This window comes from Herpailurus yagouaroundi, unplaced genomic scaffold (genome assembly GCF_014898765.1).
Source record: "Herpailurus yagouaroundi ecotype Mexico unplaced genomic scaffold, PumYag 197, whole genome shotgun sequence".
In the NCBI taxonomy this organism is placed as follows: Eukaryota; Metazoa; Chordata; class Mammalia; order Carnivora; family Felidae; genus Herpailurus; species Herpailurus yagouaroundi.
In genome coordinates, this window is record NW_024412428.1 from 17,113,765 (window position 1) to 17,128,357 (window position 14,593).

At 39.0% G+C, this 14,593-nt stretch overlaps 1 long non-coding RNA gene across 1 annotated transcript in view; it reads right to left on the reverse strand.

The window, feature by feature from the left end:
* Positions 1-6,275: 6,275 nt before the first annotated feature.
* The window catches only part of LOC121012880 (uncharacterized), a 21,058-nt gene continuing 12,740 nt past the window's right edge, over positions 6,276-14,593 (reverse strand). Inside the window, exon 4 of the long non-coding RNA XR_005782374.1 lies at positions 6,276-7,582. This is a non-coding gene — a long non-coding RNA (uncharacterized LOC121012880). The remainder of the gene's footprint in view (positions 7,583-14,593) is intronic.

Sequence of the window (14,593 nt, forward strand, 5' to 3'; positions counted from 1 at the left end):
TGAAATCTTTCTTTTCGATGAACCGAGATAAAACATGTTCTTGGAGATCTGATTGTTGTCCCTAAAAAGACAGAGCTATCAGATCATGATCTCACAGCTCATGAGTTCCAGCCCCACGTTGCACTCTGTGCTGACAGCTCAGAGCCCTGAGCCTGCTTCGGATTCTGTGTCTCCCTCTCTCTCTGCCCCTAACCCACTCGCATTCTATCTCTGTCTCTCTCAAAAATAAATAAACATTAAAAATTTTTTTTTTTTTTTAAATACAGAGCTATTTCTCCAGTTCACTGTGAAGCTCCCTTTGTTTGTTCTGGTCGGGGAAGACCACCCTGGATGCTTGCCTTCTATTTACATTCTTGTAAATGTGTGCAAAAAATCTTCCATAATCCCAGGCCTATGTCTATTTCTAGTAGGCCCAGTGGATTGACTGATATCATGTAGAAGGTCACATTTGAGCTGGGTCTTAAAAAGAAAATTAGGAAGTGTTGGGAGGAAATAACATTATCGAGGCCCTTCACACGAGTGACCCCATTTAGTCCTCACAACAACTATTGTGTGTCCATTTTACAAGTGAGAGAAATGAGACCGAGAGAGACCATGTGATGAGTAATAAGTGGTGGCACCAAGACACAAAATTTGACTCGAAAGCCAGTGCTCTGCCCATTTCAAGTTGGAGGAGGATGGGGGAAAGAGGAGAAATAATTATTCCGGGAAGATAGCACAGTTTCGTACAAAAGCATGTAATTGATCAGGTGTGTTTCACTTTTAGCTGAGGAAGGAACCAGAAACAATGGACCCCAGAGAGCTGGGGCTTGACCACCACCCAAGAAATGGTAATAGGAAAACCAGCAGTAGTTCTAAGTCTAGGTGCACTGCGTGTATGTGTCTAAGAATTTTATTATTATTATTATTATTATTATTATCATTATTATTATTAATTTATATCCAAGTTAGTCAACATACAGTGTAATAATGATTTCAGGAACAGAATTTAGTGCGTGTCTAAGAATTTTAAATAAATCCAGGACTCAGAAAATCCAAGGTAAGATTTCTTGCAGAACTTGTAAAGCTCCCAGAACAGCAGCCAGAGCAGAAATTCCAAAGGCCCAGATCACTGCATGCTTTTCTCTGGTATTTCTACTTTCATTCTCCAGCACAATCTGGAATGTCTGGAGTTTGGGAGGGGATCTCATGCTCCTATTGTCCCCATCTCCCTCTAGCCAACAAAAGTAAATCTAACATCTCAGAATTTGTTCCAAAAGTAGTAAAATAAAGAAGAGAATCCTTCCTGTTCCCTGCCACAATTTGGCAAAACAGCAATATATTAGTTAGGATTCTCCAGAAAAAAAGAAGAGAGAAAGAGATTTAGAGAATTGGCTCACATGATTGTGGAGGCCAGCAAGTTTAAAATCTGCACAGTGGGCCAACAGGCTAGAGACCCAGGGAAGAATAAATGTTGTGGTTAAAGTCTGAACTCTTGCTCAGAGTAGGAATGGGAGAAAAGAGTGAAAATTGGTCTTTGTTGTATTCAGGCCATGCAAGCTGATTGGTAAAGCTCATCCACATTATGGAGGGCAATCTATTTTACTCAGGTATACCAATTTAAATGTAAATCTCATCCAAAAATACTCTCACAGAAACATACAGAGTACCATTTGACCAAATATCTGGGCACCATGGCCCAGTCAACTTACACATAAAATTCACCATCATAGGCAAGTTAGTACCCATTCATGTCCCATCAACTTCAAGGGCCCCACCATATTTGTGTTTTGAAATATTTTTAAAAAATTTTTTAATGTTTTTATTTATTCTTGAGAGAGAGAGAGAGAGAGACAGAGTACGAGCAGGGAGAGGTAGAGAGAGGGAGACACTGAATCTGAAGCAAGCTCTAGGATCTGAGCTGTCAGCACAGAGCCCCATGTGGGGCTCAAACCCACAAGCTGTGGGATCATGACCGGAGCCGAAGTCAGAGCTTAACCGACTGAGACACCCAGGCGCCCCTATTTTTTAATTTTTTTGATGGACGTTTGGTGAAGTGGGTGGAGCTCACAATATCCAACTAAACGTCTTGAAATGCCTTGTAGAGGAGAAATATTGTGGCCTCCTTCCAATTGGAATGATTTAATATGTCAGAGAATTCTATAACCCTGGGGTACAATTAGGAAAAGCTCTAGAGCCTGTAGGATTCAATATTTATTTAGCTATAGCCAATAGACTTGCTCCAGAGAATAGGGGATGAGCTATATGAGGTAAAAAGTAGAGGAAACTCATATGTTTTCTGAGGCCAGAGAGGAATATAGAGGAAAAAAATATTAAATCACCTGAACACATTTAGACATTTTCCTATACACATTTCTTGAGCACATAAACAAAATCACCTGAAAAGTTTCAAGTATTTCCCTAGATAAATATACATATTTATTTATGTGTATACATATATGTATATATACACATATACATCTTACCCGGAAACATTTCTATATTTAAATGAATATATATTAAATCTATACATTGAAATATCTTCTCATCACATATTCCAAGTAAAACCAACCTCCTACTTAATGCTAAAAATGCTAAAAGCATTCTCATTGAGGTCAGAAGCAAGATAAGGATGTCTACTCTCCATTGACACCATTATATAACTTTTTTTTTTATAGTAGGAGTAACAGACAAGTCAAGAGAAAAAACTAAGAGATAAAATATTTTAATAAGTGAGTACAAATTATCTTTTAGATGATATGATTGTAGGTCTGGAAAGAACCAAACAAATCAACTAAAAAATTATTCATATACAATGAGAGATTTCTGTAAAGTGGCTGGGTTCAGTATGAGTGTATAAAAATTGATAGCCTTATTATATATAAGCAAATAGCAACTAGAAAAACTAAAATGGAAGAAAAGAGCCTATTTGCAAGAGCAACCACAAACACACAAACAAACCTCTAAGAATAAACCTAACAAGTGATGAGTTAGATCCACGAGAAAAATGTTTTAATAGTTCAAAGAAGACTTGAATATAAGGTAAGTTATGCTCTGTTCTTAGATAAGAAGACATAAAAACATCAGTTCTTTCTAACTTAATCTATAAGATATTTCATCCCACTATAAAATACAAATAGAAAAATTTTAAACATAACTAATTCTAAAGTTCATGTGAAAAAGTAAACAGCTAAGCATATCTAGAACAATTCTAGAAAAGAAAAAATAAGGAAACTAGATGCTAAAGAATTTTAAAGAAAAAATAAAGAATGTGGTACATACAAAAGACTGTTGCAAGGGAAAAAAATGCAGACACGGAGAATACAAAGAACACGTACGTAAATTTATAACATAAGTAAGAAGACATTGCATGGAGGTGAGAAAAAGATGAATTCTTCAATAAATGGAGTTTTGATGACTTGATAGCATTCTGTGAAAAAAGTAGTCAATTTTTTACTACAAAATTTCCAGGAAAATCTAACAGTAAATGGAAAAACAAATACGTTATAAAAATACTAGAAGAGGGGCGCCTGGGTGGTGCAGTCGGTTAAGCGTCCGACTTCAGCCAGGTCACGATCTCGCGGTCCGTGAGTTCGAGCCCCGCGTCGGGCTCTGGGCTGATGGCTCAGAGCCTGGAGCCTGTTTCCAATTCTGTGTCTCCCTCTCTCTCTGCCCCTCCCCCGTTCATGCTCTGTCTCTCTCTGTCCCCAAAAAAATAAATAAATGTTGAAAAAAAAAATACTAGAAGAAAACATGGGTGAACTTTTTTTATACAACCTTAACAATATTATGTAATATCTCCTAAGCCCAAAAAGATTGACAACATTGACTATATTGAAAAAGAAAAGACAAAGATTGAAAAAAAAAATCACCTTTTAATAGGTATGTCTAACAAAGTGCTCATTTCCTTAATATCCAAAGACCTATAAATCAAGAAGGAAAAAGTCAATAATTACATAGAAACTTGTGTGAAAATATCAAGCAGTCCTCAGCAAACTAACAAAACTACAATTCAAAACTCTAAGGAAAGAACATTTTTCACTTCTCAAATTAACAAAAGTCAAAGTTTGATGAGACGCTGAGTGTGGAGGGAATGAAAACTGGAAGGAGCACGTCTCTGCTCTAAGTGTGTGTTGTTGCACGCTGTGGAGGTCATTTGAATGCAAAATACAATTTCTTTGACTCAGCAGTTTCGTTTCTCGGAAGTTATCCTACACATAGTCTCTCACATGTGCACAAAGACATTGTCGAAGGATATTTATTACAGCACTGCCTGCAAGAGCAATTTGTTTAAAAACAATATAAATGTACATCAATAAATATCTGTAAGTCAACTACAGTCCACCCACACAATAAAATACTAGCAGATATATAGTTAAAGTTTATTTATTTACTTAGAGAGAGAGAGAGAGAGTGCTGAGGCAGGACAGAAAGAGAGAGAGAGAGAGAGAGAGAGAGAGAGAGAGAGAGGGAGGGAGAATCCCAGGCAGGCTCCACACTCCAGCATGGAGCCCGATGTGGGGCTCGAACCCACGAACTGCGAGTTCATGACCTGAGCTGAAATCTAGAGTCAGATATTTAACTGACTGAGCCACCCAAGCGTCCCACTAGTAGATATTTTTAAAAGTCATTTCTATCTGTCCTAACACGGGATCATTTCTAAAATCTAACAAGTGCAAAAACCAAGACTTGGAAATGTATGTACAATAAGCATGTGCATGTAAACGAAAGTCTGTGTGATTGTCTGGTACAGGTGCAGTGTATATAGAGAGAGCGCATCCTGGAAAGGACGATGCTCAAAAAACTGGGTGTAGCAATGAGAAACCAAGGACTGTGGAATAAGATGGGAGGAAGTGACTTTTTACTACAGTATATTATTTTGTACCTTTTAAAGTTATGCTCCATGTGTATACATTACTTCTTCTAATGAATAAATCAATTCGAAGTTATTGGAAATTTTATGGATGGCTAATTCACAAAATCAAACTAAAATAAATGCTATTATGGCAATAGGACCTACTGATTGTAATATTACATATTCTGTTCATAGCGTCTTTGGAGAGCTAAATCCTGGATATAAAGTCTTCATATGTCTATATGTGTATGTATATTTGATATAAGAAAACTTGAGGGAGAGGGGTGAAGCAAGACATAGAAACTTTTGGACTAAGAAGTGTGGGAATGATTTATGATTTGTTTATTCAAAAATGAATAGAACAAAATTATATGTCAAGCAGCGGAAATGACAATATAAAGGAGAAAGGAAAACCCTTATTTCTTGCACACGAGTCACTTAAAACTGACTGGACTAATAAGTCCAATACAAGAAGAAAGACAAAAAAATTAATAGTAGCACAGATTACAATAATTTGTAGTGGCTCAACCAACACCAAAAGATTAAAGAATAAGAGAAGTTTCACGGAAGTTAAAAATCTTGACCTTGGTTTTCAAGACCTCACTAACTCCCTTGTAAAGAACAAACTCTTCCAGCTCCAAGAGCAGTTCTCAGCTACTACCAAAAGTTCCTGTGACCCCCCAAGTGCCCACATAGTTTCAGTAAGCTGGGAATATTCTGTTCTGACCTTGCACATAACATGCATGTGCAGCTGTCAAACAGCCAGCAGCTCAGCCACAGAGGCCAGTCTGTAGGAGGGAGAATGAGTTCCATAAATAGCGCCTAAATGCTTCATGAAACACTTTGTAATCGTTACCAAGAACATCTCTTTGGGACTCCAAAGGCTTAGAATAACAATTGACTAAAGATATTCTGATCGGTAACGCATGTGTGGAGAAAGTTCCAGACCATTAGAGCTTATCTTTACGTATAATCCATCCTTTTCGGGGGGATTTGTAACTTAGTAGAGCAAAAAGAATCTCTAAAATACTATTTCCAAAAGTCTTTGGCCACCCCCTACGTTGATTTACACATTCCACTGACTTGCACATATTCTGTTTAGACCTGACAGTTATTAAAACCTTGGACTTTGGTTTAAAATTTGGCTTGTAAGGAAGTGCCATCAACAGTTCATTTAGAATTTGAGGTTCTTTTCCAAAGATTTGAAAAGATTCAAATATAATCACCTCAGATGTGTAGATCAGGGGTCAGCAACCTATGGCCTGTGAACCAAATCCGGTCTCCTGGCTGATTTTGTAAATAAAATTTTTGAAGCATAGCCATACCTTTTGTTTACATATTGCCTATGGTGGTTTTCACAGTGTAAAAGCCAAGTGGAGAGGTTGCCATGGAGACCATAGGACCCACAGCCTAAAATATTTACTGTCTGGTCCTTTAAAAACAAAGTTTGCTGACCCCTGATTGAGATTCATGCAGTTAGAGCCTGAACCATCCAAGAAAACTTTATTCTTAATGATGTGATCACATCAGCAACAATTAAGATTCTCACTTTGATGATAGCTAAGGATTTGAAACTGGACAGGCTTGGGTTTCAGTCCTACCTATGGTGCTCTTGCATATTTTAATCAAGTTACTTATTCTCTTGGTGCCTATTTTCTCATCCGTAATACAGGGATAATCGCATACATAGTGCAAGATTATTGTGAGAATTTTTAAAAGATGCCATTTATCATAGTCACAAGGTAAGGCAAAGAGGCCAATGGGTAAGAATCCAATTACTATCTCGAAGAACATACCTTTTTGTGTGTTAGGTTATTTATTGGGTTTAAGTCAACAATGATTGTATTACCTCAAAACTTTGTGGTTAAGGGATTCAGGCAGGGCTTAGCTGAGTGATTCCATTGTCCCTTATGGTATTGACTAGATGGACTGGTCTGTAGGCTTCAGATAACATCACTCCCATGTGAAGGGTAAGTGACCGACCAGAGGACAGCTCAGGACTCCAGAAAGTATTCCAGAGACAAAGACTTCTTATGACCTAGCCTAGGAGTCACACAGTGACACTTCTGCCACACTCAAGCAAGCCTCTGAGGCCAGACTCTCCCCCTCAGTGGGAAAAGTCACAGAGAATTTGTGGCCATCATTAATCTACCAAGACTTACTTTATCTGCATAAAACAGTTTCACTAAAAGCAACCACCAAAGCAACAAGAATTGGATTCAGCCAAAGAACTGGAGGATTTAGGATTGCATGATGCTGGTTTACATTAATTTCCAACTTGTCTTCAAATTGTTTTGGTAGCAGGTAAACACAACTTGTCTCTTCTAACAAACAAAGGGGCTGGAATTCTCAGTACCCCCACTTTCATATTCTGGAATTGACCAGATTAGTTGAATCATCATTCTTCTCACACGTATAAAATGAATAAACGAAAGGCATTTGCCTTTTCCAAGGCAAAATAAGTGCAGTGTACCTGAAATTATAAAGGATGCTAGCCGTATTTGAGAAGTATTTTGATGGAAGCGGTAACCACCTACCATCTTTTTCCTTTCCTCAATGTGGAAACGTAATTTTTCCAATCCATTTTATTCCAGATGTGTTGGGCAAGAAAAAAACCCGTGATGATGAGGAATCCAGCCATATGTCATTGAGCAGATCCAAGTGGGTGGTTCTACCAAGAAATGCAGTAAAACTAAATTGGGAAAAGTGGAGCACGATCGGTCCTCATGGACTGAACAGATGTAAGACCTGAAATAGACACAAGGGTCCCAGAGCTTAGCGGAGGCTGAAATTCTGTGCAACAAGCTAATGGTGTCACTTTCTGTGTCTTCTCGCAAACAGTAAAAACTTCAGAACTGCATTGGGGGGAAGATCTGAAGTGTTATGTCTGAGAAAGAATATCATTCTCCAAATGAGAAACATAACCAAAACTTCTTTTGGAAACTCTCTTCTGTGCAAATTTATAGGAAATTGTCTTTGTAAGATTCATTTTTCTTTTTAAATATCACTCTCTGATATATAAAATAGTTTTTTTGATAGTGTTTAATGTGTCTGTGTTATTCTAATGGGCATAGCTGGGTGGCTGGATGGGAAGATGGCCAGTTAGAATCCTTGTAGTCAACTAGGCCAAGAAACACTCAGTTTTTTTTAACCACAAGGTTTCATTTGATGAGAAAATCAGGTCATCAATGGATACTTTAAGATTAGCAGCATTGTTTTCATTTCACAACAATACTTTCTAAAAGAAGAGCCATTAATCAGCAAGTAATACTTTTTTAGTTTAAATAAAGCAAGTTCTTCCTTTTTTTTTTTTCTGTAGGAATGTGACCTACTTAAGAAAACTCAAGCACACTAATATCACTAAAATGTTAACAGTTAATTATTTAATATTGTTATTTTAAAATTTAAACTGTAAAAATGGTTGAGTTTATCAGTTAAGATATAATAAAAGAAACTGGAAACCAAAGTTTGCTTTTCAGAATTTGCAATTGTTTTTTAAACATAGACTCTTTCATTTAAAATGTTTTGATTCTGATGTTGGTTCTCAGTGGGAAGATCTCAATTTGGCACATAACCTATATCCTCACACTGAGAATGCCATTCCTGAAAACCTAAGTTTCCAGGCATGGGGCCATCACGGGGCCCCTGGGTGGCTCAGTCGGTTAAGCGTGCAACTTTGATTTCCTCTCAGGTAGTGATCTCACAGTTCATGGGTTCCAGCCCCGCATCGGGCTCTGTTTGACAGTGCAGAGCCTGCTTGGGATCCTCTCTCTCTCCCTCTTTCTCTGCTCCTCCCCCACTCGTGCTCTCCTTCTCTCAAAAATAAATAAACTTAGAAAGGAACCATTGTTGGGGAATCCCCTCCATTGACAACAACCCATATTTATAGTATATAGCAGCTTACAAAATGCTTTTGCAAAAATTGCCTCATTGGTTCCTCACAAGCCTATGAGTTAATTTTTCTCATAATTTCTCATAAAGAAACTGAGGATCTGAAATGATAGAAGGTTTTTCCCTTTTCTCCCAAATCCCTGACCAGTCCCGATCCTCTCCCCTCCTTCACACTGCTCACCAGCATTATCTACTCTGGGCACACTGATTTGCTTGCTGCCTCCCACACAGCATGTTCTCTCTCACCTATATATGCTTGGTGGGTTTGGGTTGTTTGTTTAAATGCTTTGCTTGTCCAAAAATGTTTAACCCTGAAAGTCATCCCTAAACACGACAGCTCACATCTCTCTCGCCTTTTAACAACACCCTGCACAACACCTATCTGTAATGCACCATGGCATTTGTGTGGTTTCCCTGTTTCCTCTCTAACATTTGCACATCTTAGGCATCCAAATGGCATATCAATAACTTGCATGCAGGGGCTGTGCCCTTCATTCACTCTCCGTCCCCTGAGTGCTGAGCATAATTCTGTGTACAGAGTAGAAGAGTACTTATGACTCAAATGAACAATCTGGAAATCTCTGTTGTCCAGCTGGGTGCCCCGGTTTCTTTCCTCTGCCTCAAATGCCCTCTATGCTTCCACCTTTCCAACAATCCTGAAGACCCAGCTCATGTCATCTCCTTTGTGAAGCTGTACTGAACCATCAGGGAGACTTTAGTCACCATCTCCCAGCATGTGTCATTTGGTATTTACATATCCGTCTCTCCCACCAAACTGCCAGGAACATACCCACCACGGCTTCGAATACCTCCCATATTTTCCCTTAATTGTTAATACAAGGAATTCTTAACCCCAGTATATTGTAAATTCCTTTAGAGTAGAGAATATGTCTTCAGAGATATTCACAGGGTGAATGCAGTCTTTGGAAAGAGATCAGCACTAAAGCGTTGAAATCATCTCCGATGAAAAGCATTCATTCCCGAAGACGAATAATAAACTAACTCCACGAAGCCTTTTTGAAAATCGCTCAAGAATCTTTCAGAGGAAGTTGGTATGTTTATCCGAAGTTTTTTGTCATAAACCAATCATTACATTCATGACGCACTTGGCACAATCCTATTGGAAGAATATTGATGGTGAGCAAGGATAACTGTCATGTGAATCATTTTCTTTACAATGAAAATGTCCGATGCAAATATTTCTCATAACTCTAGGATGGGCCTATTTATGAGCTCCATAAAGATATCACCTAATTTCTAGAATATATGGATTTTGGATTTCCATGGCATATTTTACATTCAAGGATAATGAAAAGTAATGAGCTGAATATAGACTATTATATCAAAGTGAACAGGATGGTCATTATTCATTCCAAATAGCAGAAGCTATTTTCATTACATCTTAGTGAATTTAGCCCACATATAATGATACATAATAATATCTTAGTAAATTTTGTGGTATGAAAATGTACTTAGACTTCTTGATCTCGAATGGCAGCATACATACACAAAAGCAGCCTTTACATTGAAATGAATATGGGAGTCAGAGCTCATGCTATAGAATAAGGATCACCTGGGAAACTTGTTAAATATACAGGTAGTCTGGCCTCAGTTGCAGAGGTCTGAATCAACCTCTGTAATTTTAATAATAGCAATAGTGATTCACACCAAAATTTGGGAGCCGATGGACTAGGGGCATAAACTCAAGTGGTCCTACAGGCTTGCAAGAGCTGATCGCACCCATTCCTCTTCCCCGCCCTGCGTTCAGTCACGACCCGTCCCTAACTAAGTCAGCCATGGTGGCAGTATTTATACCATGGAAAGTGGCAACTACTATGTTGCTAAACATCTACCAACACTCAACCAGATAAGAGATCAGAGCCTTGGTCTCTCTCCGTAAGAGAATTTTTTGGACAAACCTTGATCCTGCTGAAATTCTCTGACAAACGTTGTTATCGGTATAGTAAGGAACTCAAAGTTCCCAAGTTGTCAAATTTAGTACTTTCCCTTAAAGAAGTGAAAACAACAAGACTCAAGCAAGTGAGTTAACAGTCGTTTATAAAGCAAGGAAAACTAAAATTTCTTGTGTTGATGAAATTTTAAAGGATTTATGGCCAAGGTTCTACCCCAGATAAGGTGATCCAGGGAAAGATGCAGGAGGGGTTACCTATAGATCCGCTTTGCCAACTTTCTCATATCTAGTCAAGTCCAAGTGTCCTGTACCTTCCAACTGCAAGCCAACGTTAACTCAAATATGGGGGCCTGATAGGAGACAGTCAATAGCACACATCCTGCCCTCCATCCTGGACAGGTTTAGGCATTTATGCTCACCTAAAAACAAACCAGAACTAGACAGGGACGACGCTCACTTAATACTTTATTAAGTACCGCAGGAAACACAGAGATTAAGCTGTTAGATTTGGATTCTTTCTGCTCTCCAGCATTACATGTGAATTTTGGAATGACTGGGTCAGCAACAAGTCACAGCAACGACCCTGAGACATATTTATGCTCTGAAGGCCTGTGTGCAGTGTCTCAGGGTGGGAAAACTACAGTTTTGAAAGAGAAACTATCTCGCAGTTTCAATCACTGATGGAAACAGAGTGATAAAAGCCTTCCTTAAAAATAACCGGGAGGGGCCAAGATGGCAGAACAGCATGGTAGTTTTTTGTGCGTCTCGCATCCATGAAATACAGCCAGACCAACTCTAAACCATCCTACACACCTAGAAAACTCATCGGAGGATTAACACAACAATCTGCACAACCTGAACCACAGAATTCAGCAGGTACGCGGGACAGAGAAGTGAATTTGGGGAGCAAGAAGCCATGAAAGGTGGAAACCGCTTTTGTGGGTGGAGAGAGGAAGGAGACCGGGGAGGGAGGCAGAATTCAGGAAAAGCACCCCTCCCCAAAAGCAGCTGGAGAGAAAGTGGAAAATTGGAAACAGCCGAAGGGACTAAGCTAAAAAGGGAGAAAGGAGAAAGGAGAGGGTTTAAATTCCATTAAGACTGTAAACAAGGGGAGCGCATAGGCTGCAACTCCACAGCTCGGTACCTGGTGGTGCTTTGGCGGGAAGGGCGAATCCTCAGGAACAGAGTGGGGTCTGGGAGGTTCTCGGGCCACACGGGGAAAAGCGGTTCCACTGCCGGAAGGACATTTGGTAGAGACTGTCGAAGCCACCTGGTTGCAGCAGACCCCGGAAAGCGGCCACATTCGCTGGAGCTGGAACAAGGTCGTTGAGGGTGAAGCCTGGTGCCCATAATCCCTGAAACGCTGCTGCTACACTGTCTCGCGAACTTTTCTGGGGCCGGCTGGCATCTGGCCGCAGTCTCGGGGCTCCGGCAGCAGCAGAGTCCAGCAGGCCTTCCTGGGTGCAGCCAACCTTTGGCCATTGCTCATTCAGCCATTGCTGGGTGAGACCCGCCCACAGAAGGGCGGAAGGCGTCAAAGCCTCAGTCCTTCAGAAGTAAGGGGCCCGGGAAAACAGCCGCATCTGAGACAAAACTCGGGAGAGAGTTGCTGCCTAGGGCTTGGTAATGGACAGTGAAGATGCAGCGAGTAGACGAGAGCTGAAGACAGAGGATGGGTGCGCGATTGCTGATCCGGGAGAACAGACCGGGTAGCTGGATGGTGCCATTTTCGCCTCCCCTGCGCATGCGCATATGCACCTACGAGCACCGCAACACTCCACCCCAGGAGGCTAGCAGTGCCATCTAGTGGAGAACGGAGCCCTTACACTGAGCCCCACCCAACTGGGCCAACCTCGCTCTTTAAGAACGTAAGTCTCACCGCTTGTTTACTTTATGGACTATAAAGCGCTTCATGGTCTGACTTCTAGGGGAAAACGAAGTAACTTCAGTCCTATTTCAATCTGTTAGCAGGTCCATGTATTCAATTTTCTTTTTTTTTCTTTTTCACTTATTTTCTTTTTCTTGAATACAGAAAGAGAAAAAAATTCATCTTTATTTTAAATTTTTATTAAAAACATTTTTCTTTAATTTTTATTACTTTTTTTTACTGTTGTGTAAGTTTTTTCAAATTCTATTTTACTTCCATCGTTTTATTTTAGTCTATTACAGTGTATTCACCTTTTCAAATTTGCATACAATTTCATTTTTTTCTTTGTTTTCTTTTTTCTTTTTCGTTTTTCTTTTTCTTGAATGCAGAAACAGAAAAACTTCATTTTACTTTCAATTTCTATTAAAAATATTTTTATTTAATTTTTTACTATTTTTTTTGCTTTTGTGTAAATTTTTTCAAATTCTATTTTACTTCCATCATTTTATGTTAGTCTGCTACAGTGTATTCACTTTTTCAAATTTTCAAACGATTTCTTTTTTCTCTTTTTTAAAATCTTTTTTCTCTTTTTTCTTTTTTTCTTAAATACAGAAAAAGAAAAAAATTCATATTTATTTTTAATTTTTATTAAAAATATTTTTATTTTTTCTACTATATTCTTTATTTTTGTGTTTATTTTTTCAAATTCTATTTTACCCCCATCATCTCATTTTAGTCTACTTCAGTGTATTCATTTTTTCAAATTCTCAAATGATTCCCCCCCCTTTTTTTTTCTCTAATCTGTCAAACCACTTTCAACACCCAGACCAAAACACACCAAGGATCTAGCATCATTTATTCGATGTGTGTGTGTGTGTGTGTGTGTGTGTTTAGTTTTTAATTTTAATATTTTTTAAATTTTAATTTTTTTTAATTTCAATTTTTCTACCTCATTAATTCCTTTTCTCCCTTCAAAATGACAAAACGAAGGAATTCAACCCAAAAGAAAGATCACAAAGAAACGATAGCCAGGGATTTAACCAACACAGATACAAGCAAGATGTCTGAACCAGAATTTAGAATCACGATAATAAGCATACTAGCTGGAGTCGAAAACAGATTAGAATCCCTTTCTGCGGAGATAAAAGAAGTAAAAGCTAGTCAGGATGAAATAAAAAATGCTCTAACTCAGCTGCAATCATGGATGGATGCCGCGGTGGCAAGGATGGATGAGGCAGAACAGAGAATCAATGATATAGAGGACAAACTTATCGAGAATAATGAAGCAGAAAAAAAGAGGGAGATGAAGGCAAAAGAGCTCGATTTAAGAATTAGAGAAATCATCCATATTCATCAGGGATATTGGCCTGTAGTTCTCTTTTTTTACTGGGTCTCTGTTTGGTTTAGGAATCAAAGTAATACTGGCTTCATAGAATGAGTCTGGAAGTTTTCCTTCCCTTTCTATTTCTTGGAATAGCTTGAGAAGGATAGGTATTATCTCTGCTTTAAACGTCTGGTAGAACTCCCCTGGGAAGCCATCTGGTCCTGGACTCTTATTTGTTGGGAGATTTTTGATAACCGATTCAATTTCTTCGCTGGTGATGGGTCTGTTCAAGCTTTCTATTTCCTCCTGATTGAGTTTTGGAAGAGTGTGGGTGTTCAGGATGGCCAACAGGCACATGAAAAGATGTTCAGCGTCGCTCCTTATCAGGGAAATACAAATCAAAACCACACTCAGATATCACCTCACGCCAGTCAGAGTGGCCAAAATGAACAAATCAGGAGACTATAGATGCTGGAGAGGATGTGGAGAAACGGGAACCCTCTTGCACTGTTGGTGGGAATGCAAATTGGTGCAGCCGCTCTGGAAAGCAGTGTGGAGGTTCCTCAGAAAATTAAAAATAGACCTACCCTATGACCCAGCAATAGCACTGCTAGGAATTTATCCAAGGGACACAGGAGTACTGATGCATAGGGGCACTTGTACCCCAATGTTCATAGCAGCACTCTCAACAATAGCCAAATTATGGAAAGAGCCTAAATGTCCATCAACTGATGAATGGATAAAGAAATTGTGGTTTATATACAC